This window comes from Glycine soja, chromosome 3, assembly GCF_004193775.1.
Source record: "Glycine soja cultivar W05 chromosome 3, ASM419377v2, whole genome shotgun sequence".
NCBI lineage: Eukaryota > Viridiplantae > Streptophyta > Magnoliopsida > Fabales > Fabaceae > Glycine > Glycine soja.
The window spans coordinates 21266966-21274242 of record NC_041004.1 but is presented as its reverse complement, the minus strand read 5'-3'; positions in this window follow the sequence as shown (position 1 = coordinate 21274242).

Below are 7277 nucleotides of genomic sequence, written 5' to 3'. Positions count from 1 at the left end.
TTTGCAAAGTCAAGTCATGACATATCTATGGTTCGGAATCAGGATGAAACACTTACCTGTGCGAGATTGATACACTTTGAGTAGATTTCTTCTATTTTTTTCGAACCCAGTGTTTCCTCTAAATGATCATTTAGAAACGAAATGCTAACATCCAAAATCTCATTTATGGTTATGGGAGATTTCATCAGCAGACTCTCCTTCCCCGGTAGACGCATTGTTTTTCACTCAAAAAGGCATATGCTGCTCTAAGTCAATTGGAATATTTGTCTCTTTGCTAAAGCATGTTTGCATTTTAGTGGAGAAAACAACGAGACTTTTTCAAGTCTCACAAGTTATCCAGAACTACGTAGGTCTGAGTTCCTCATTGGAGGATACGTAGGAGCAAGAGCCTCGCTTTTGTCGACCACACCGCCTTTTGTTGCCATAACTCAAGAGCCGGTAGCCCGCGGAGATACCTTACGGTTATCCGCACCCCTTTGCTATTTAGACACAGTTGTGTCCGATGGCACGCAGAGACCAAGTTTGGTCATTCTGCACACATGATACGCGGAGATACCTTACGGTTATCCGCACCCCTTTGCTATTTAGACACAGTTGTGTCCGATGGCACGCAGAGACCAAGTTTGGTCATTCTGCACACATGATACGCGGAGATACCTTACGGTTATCCGCACCCCTTTGCTATTTAGACACAGTTGTGTCCGATGGCAAGCAGAGACCAAGTTTGGTCATTCTGCACACATGATACGCGGAGATACCTTACGGTTATCCGCACCCCTTTGCTATTTAGACACAGTTGTGTCCGATGGCACGCAGAGACCAAGTTTGGTCATTCTGCACACATGATACGCGGAGATACCTTACGGTTATCCGCACCCCTTTGCTATTTAGACACAGTTGTGTCCGATGGCACGCAGAGACCAAGTTTGGTCATTCTGCACACATGATACGCGGAGATACCTTACGGTTATCCGCACCCCTTTGCTATTTAGGCACAGTTGTGTCCGATGGCACGCAGAGACCAAGTTTGGTCATTCTGCACACATGATACGCGGAGATACCTTACGGTTATCTTCACCCCTTTGCTAGGCAGACACAGTTGTGTCCGATGGCACGCAGAGACCAAGTTTGGTCATTCTGCACACATGATACGCGGAGATACCTTACGGTTATCTGCACCCCTTTGCTAGGCAGACACAGTTGTGTCCGATGGCACGCAGAGACCAAGTTTGGTCATTCTGCACACATGATACGCGGAGATACCTTACGGTTATCTGCACCCCTTTGCTAGGCAGACACAGTTGTGTCCGATGGCACGCAGAGACCAAGTTTGGTCATTCTGCACACATGATACGCGGAGATACCTTACGGTTATCTGCACCCCTTTGCTAGGCAGACACAGTTGTGTCCGATGGCACGCAGAGACCAAGTTTGGTCATTCTGCACACATGATACGCGGAGATACCTTACGGTTATCTGCACCCCTTTGCTAGGCAGACACAGTTGTGTCCGATGGCACGCAGAGACCAAGTTTGGTCATTCTGCACACATGATACGCGGAGATACCTTACGGTTATCTGCACCCCTTTGCTAGGCAGACACAGTTGTGTCCGATGGCACGCAGAGACCAAGTTTGGTCATTCTGCACCCATGATACGCGGAGATACCTTACGGTTATCCGCACCCCTTTGCCATTCAGACACAGTCGTGTCCGATGGCACGCAGAGACCAAGTTTGGTCATTCTGCACCCATGATACGCGGAGATACCTTATGGTTATTCGCACCCATTCTTTTGCTATCTGTAAGACAGAACGCTTGATAGCATGCAGAGGCTGACACAGTCTTCTGCACCTTTTGTTCCTCCGGGAACAACAAAGTCATTTACATGCGGAAATTTTATGGTCACCCGCGACTCTCGTCAAATCGAGAGGGACGAAATTAGTGTCTTATCTTTACTTTTCTTTTATCTCCAATAAAAGACAAGTAAAGAGGGGCAACTGTCATACCCTAATTTCGTCCGGGGACCTTTGCTTGATGACATGCGACCATTCTTTGGTCCTCGTGAGGTGCTTGGCACCCATCATTAGGCGATTTGTGAAATTCCAGGACATGCCGAAAAAACCAAAAAAAATGTTGATGCACAATCCGTAAGTTTCCGTGACACACCGGAAATCAAATGGAAGCATCGTTGCATAATTAAGTGAGGTTCCGTAACATTCCGTAAGTCAAAAAGGGGATGATTATGTAATCCGCAAGGTTCCGTAACATTACGGAAAGAAAACAAGTATCGTTACGAAATTCGTAAGTTTCCGTAACTTTACGAAAAAAGAATCACCAAAAAACAGCAGAGGGGGGTGTACTTAGTAAAAATGGGGGTGCAAATAGCACCCAGGCCCATTTGGGCCCTCCAGAAGATTCCTCCAGAAGGCGGTTGCTTCTGGAGGAAGCAACCCTGCTCGCCTGGGCGAGCTGAGCTCGCCTGGGCGAGCTGGGCGGCAAGCATCTCCCCTATTTTGCTATAAATAGGGGAGGAAATGAAGAAGGAAAGGATCCAGCCCCTTAGGCACTTCTCTCTCTTTCGAATTTGCTTGGAAAAATTGTTTCCGTGAAGAAAATCTAAGCCGAGGCGCTTCCGAAACGTTTCCGTAACGTTTTCCGTGAGGAATCTCGCAAAGGTTTCAACCGTTCTTCGACGTTCTTCATTCGTTCTTCATCGTTCTTCGATCTTCAACGGGTAAGTACCTCGAACCAAGCTTTTCGATTCATTCTATGCACCCGTAGTGGTCCACATTGTGTTTCGTGCATTTTGATTCTCGTTTTGTTTACTTTTTATACCCCCTGTTGACGTGCTTAAGCCATTTTACTTAAGTCGTTTCTCGCTTAACTTAAAAATAAAATAAATTTCCACCGAACGTTTGAATTGTATTATCCATTAACTTTGGTTAAAATAAATTCCGACCGTTCGGTCGTGCCATAACCACGTTGGAAATCAAAAAGAGGTAAAAAATAAATATAATAATCAAAAAGACATCTTTTAGTAAAATAAAGCGGAAAATCAATCGGACGTTTTCTCTTTGGGATTTCTCATTCTTAATCGAATTGATTAATAACTAAAGTAAAACTAAAGGCTAAAAATCAATTCGCCTAGTCAAGCTCGTCCACAAAAATAGGCTTTTTAAGTTTGTCATCTCAATTTCTCACTAAGTAAAATGGATCATTTTTAAGGTCCAACGCCTTAAAATGATCACCTCTTAAAGTAAAAAAGAATCACTTGACAAAAAGAAAGAACTACGTAGGTCTGAGTTCCTCATTGAGGATACGTAGGAGCAAAAGCCCCGCTTTTGTCGACCACCCCAAAAGATCGTTAATGGTCCAATGCCTTAACGTTTCTCTCCTTTCAAAAACAAAAGATCGTTAATGGTCCAATGCCTTAACATTTCTCCCCTTTCAAAATCAAAAGACCGTTTAATGGTTCAACACCTTAAATGACCTTTTGTTCAAATAAAAACATATTTTGCAAAAAAGACAAAAACAAACTTAACCAAACACTTTGTTCCGAAAGAACTACGTAGGTCTGATTTTCTCATCACAAATTGAGGAATACGTAGGAGCAAAGGGAAACACCCTTGTCGACCACAAAAAAGAAAAATATAAAAAGGGTATAAAGGATATAAGAACATAAAAAGGAACATAAAAATCAAAGTCATGTTTGCACATTCGATTAAAGGCTGCCGTCCCTTGGGACGGGCGTGTGGGGTGCTAATACCTTCCCCGTGCGTAAATACAACTCCCGAACCTTTCACTAAAAAGTTCGTAGATCGCGTCTTTTCCGGTTTTTCCGACGTTTTCCTCAAATAAACGTTGGTGGCGACTCCGCGCGTATTCCTTTCGTGGAACACGCATCCCGCGAGTCACGCGTCGCCCTCCCGCCGAAGGGTAGGTTGCGACACAAGGAAAAGGAAACAAGGCTCAAAAGGGCTATCAAAGGAATTAATTTAAGGTAAGTCCATTTGGCTAGAAGCTTATAAGAACAAAATTGCCTCAATCATTTCCAAATATGCATGTGAATTAGGAAGCATCAAGAAGAATCAAGCCAAGGCTATTGTGCAAGCAATCAATGGGGCAAAACACACCAAATGATTATGGTGGTGGATGGCTCAAATTCTCACAAAGGTAAACTCATCACTTTCAAATTGAGCTTTCAAAACTATCATGACATGTAGAGGAGAATCAAGGATTTCAAGTCACAAAATGTCAAGAACTTTTATTTTCAAAACAATTACCCATTTCTTGAAAATATCCTATAATTCGAAGAAAAACATGCAAAGTCGTACATTGATCGAGGCCGTACCCGAATCAAATAAACATGAAAATGCAGTAACTAGGAAGTGATCCTAGGTCGTTTCCCAACGAGTAGTGACAAGCCAAATGTTCATAATATACTTGCAGTAATAGTAACGATGGGGGGGGGGGGGTTTGGTTGTTTGGTAATTAAAGAGCAGACAAATAAAATGGAATACGAAACTACTAATATTAAAAACGGGTTGTTTCCTCTGATTCAGAAGCCACTCTCTTATCCTGGGTTATGGAGAATTCGTCCCTAACAGTCAACCACTTAATCCAACCCTATTTCAATTTACTAAGTGAAAATCAACTTAGGGTTTTCATTACGTGATTAGGCACCACATACACCAGTTAGCCCTTCGTCCATTAAGCATGAACGCAAGTTAGGCTCAGAAGCAATTAATCGAACACGAAGCGTGCACTGATTAATATTCACGAAATTGGGATAACTGGTGAAGGGAAAACTGCCAGGAAACCACATTACAAACGAAACCTCAAAGAGAGTTGGGCTTCGTCCTCAAAAGGAAACAACACCAGAAAATCTAGCCTTCCATGGATTCAAACAGAGAACGCAATTGAAACATGAAGCAGAAACGTAAATGAACGGAAACGTAAATGAACAGAAACGTAAACAAATAGAAATGTAAAATGGAACAGAAACGTAAATGAGAGTAGAAGAAGAAACAAGAACGAAATTGTAATTAGAAGCAGAAAACGTAAAATTGCATTACGAACTCAGAAACGTCAAAACAGAAAAACGAAAACCCTAAAACCAAGCTCTGAATAATGAATAGCATAACAGAATAGAATGCCCTCACGAATCCCAAGGAAGATATTTAAAAAGAGTCACTCAAAGTCACTGGGCCCTATTACATAAACACTGAACAACATAAAATAAAATTGCGAAATTTCCTAATTAGAAATTAACTAAGGTAAGCGCTGCTTTATTTGCCCTCTTCAAGTCCACAACCAAAATCCGGATTAAGCCCAATGTTTCATTAATTCTTGAAATTAGATTAAAAACATCAAATTAGCTAAATGAGCCCAAATTATAAAACTGCCTAATTAATTGACAATTAAGACCAGTCAATAATTAAAATGGTGCAAAAAGGGTTTAGAAAATAGAAGAAAATGATGGCACATCAAAACCCCCCATACTTAGCCTTTTGCACTCCTGGGCAAAATGAAACAAAGAACAAAATCCAAGGATATCAGAGGGAGACAAACAAAAACATTCACATATTTCTCAATGAACATCAAGGAATGAAAGGAATGGGTAACATCTAACATAAGGAGATCCAAAAAGTCAAGACATTCATGAAAATCATCCAAGCAACCCAATCATGGCAAAATAGTTAATCAGCTCAAGAATGAAAAGTGATAAAGCCTCACAAGATATACACTCTATCTCTCAAGTGTCTAGGCTACTATTTACCCTCAAAGCACCCATGAAAGCAAACACCACATAAACTTGGCAAGATTCTAAAATTGACAATCATCCCATAAACACAAGCACATGAGGATCAAAAGGTCTTTTAAGGTTGTAATGGGGCCAAGGACAAGGTATGGAGAAATATGGAATAAGTGGCTAAATCCCAAAGGAATAGAGGAGCAAAGGGGAATAAGTGCATTTTAAGAAAAATAAGAAAATAAAAAGAAGTAAAGATAAAAATTAAACATGAAGAGTAGAACCAAGAGTTTCATCATTCTTGTGCCATTTAAGATCTTATTCACTCAACTTTATTGCTTTTCTTTTTCTTTTTTTCGAATTTTTTTTTTCGATTTTTTTTTTTTTTACTCTTTAGCCTTTGAGAAACAACATTTCATGCAGCATGTCCAACATTTAACCAATATACAATGTACATCAAGTATGGCCCAAAATACATCATGAAGCATAGCCAACAAAACAAGTTGTCCAATGAAACAAAAACCCCCCACACTTATTCCCAAAACAATTCCAAAGCTCCAAAATTCCTTAAGGATATGGTAATATCATGGTTTTTCACTTAAGGCTTGTAGTGAGCTTCAAAACAAGGAAAGGGAAATAAGGCTCAAAAGGGCTATCAAAGGAATTAATTCAAGGTAAGTCCATTTGGCTAGAAGCTTATAAGAACAAAATTGCCTTAATCATTTCCAAATATGCATGTGAATTAGGACGCATCAACAAGAATCAAGCCAAGGCTATTGTGCAAGCAATCAATGGGGCAAAACACACCAAATGATTATAATGATGGATGGCTCAAATTCTCACAAAGGTAAAATCATCACTTTCAAATTGAGCTTTCAAAACTATCATGACATGTAGAGAAGAATCAAGGATTTCAAGTCACAAAATGTCAAGAACTTTTATTTTCAAAACAATTACCCATTTCTTGAACATATCCTATAATTCAAAGAAAAACATGCAAAGTCGTACGTGCACACAAAATTGACCCAAAATATTAAACTAAAAATCCGACGAAACTAACAACATTAACAAATTAACACAACTAACAAATTAACAAAACCATCAAAACTAGCAAAACCAAAGAACACTCCCCCCCATACTTAAACAACACATTGTCCTCAATGTAGCACAATTAAAAGATTAAAAACAATTAAATCATCAAAGAGAACCGGACAAGTGTAATAAAAGCAAAGAAGGAGATAGGAAAAGAAAAACTCCCTAAGTCATGGTGGAGGAAGAGTAGGGTGGAGTAAGGAAGTCTCTTCCACCACTACGTCCACTAAAGAAGGGTTCGTGAGGAATGGCTTAAGTCGATGTCCGTTGACCTTGAAGCTCTTATTTGTGGAGTCGCTTTTGATCTCAACTGTACCATAAGGAAAAACATTAGTAACAACAAAAGGACCAATCCACTTAGACCTCAACTTACCACTAATGAGTCCAAGCCTAGAATTATACAATAACACTTTTTGCCCAACCACGAAGTCT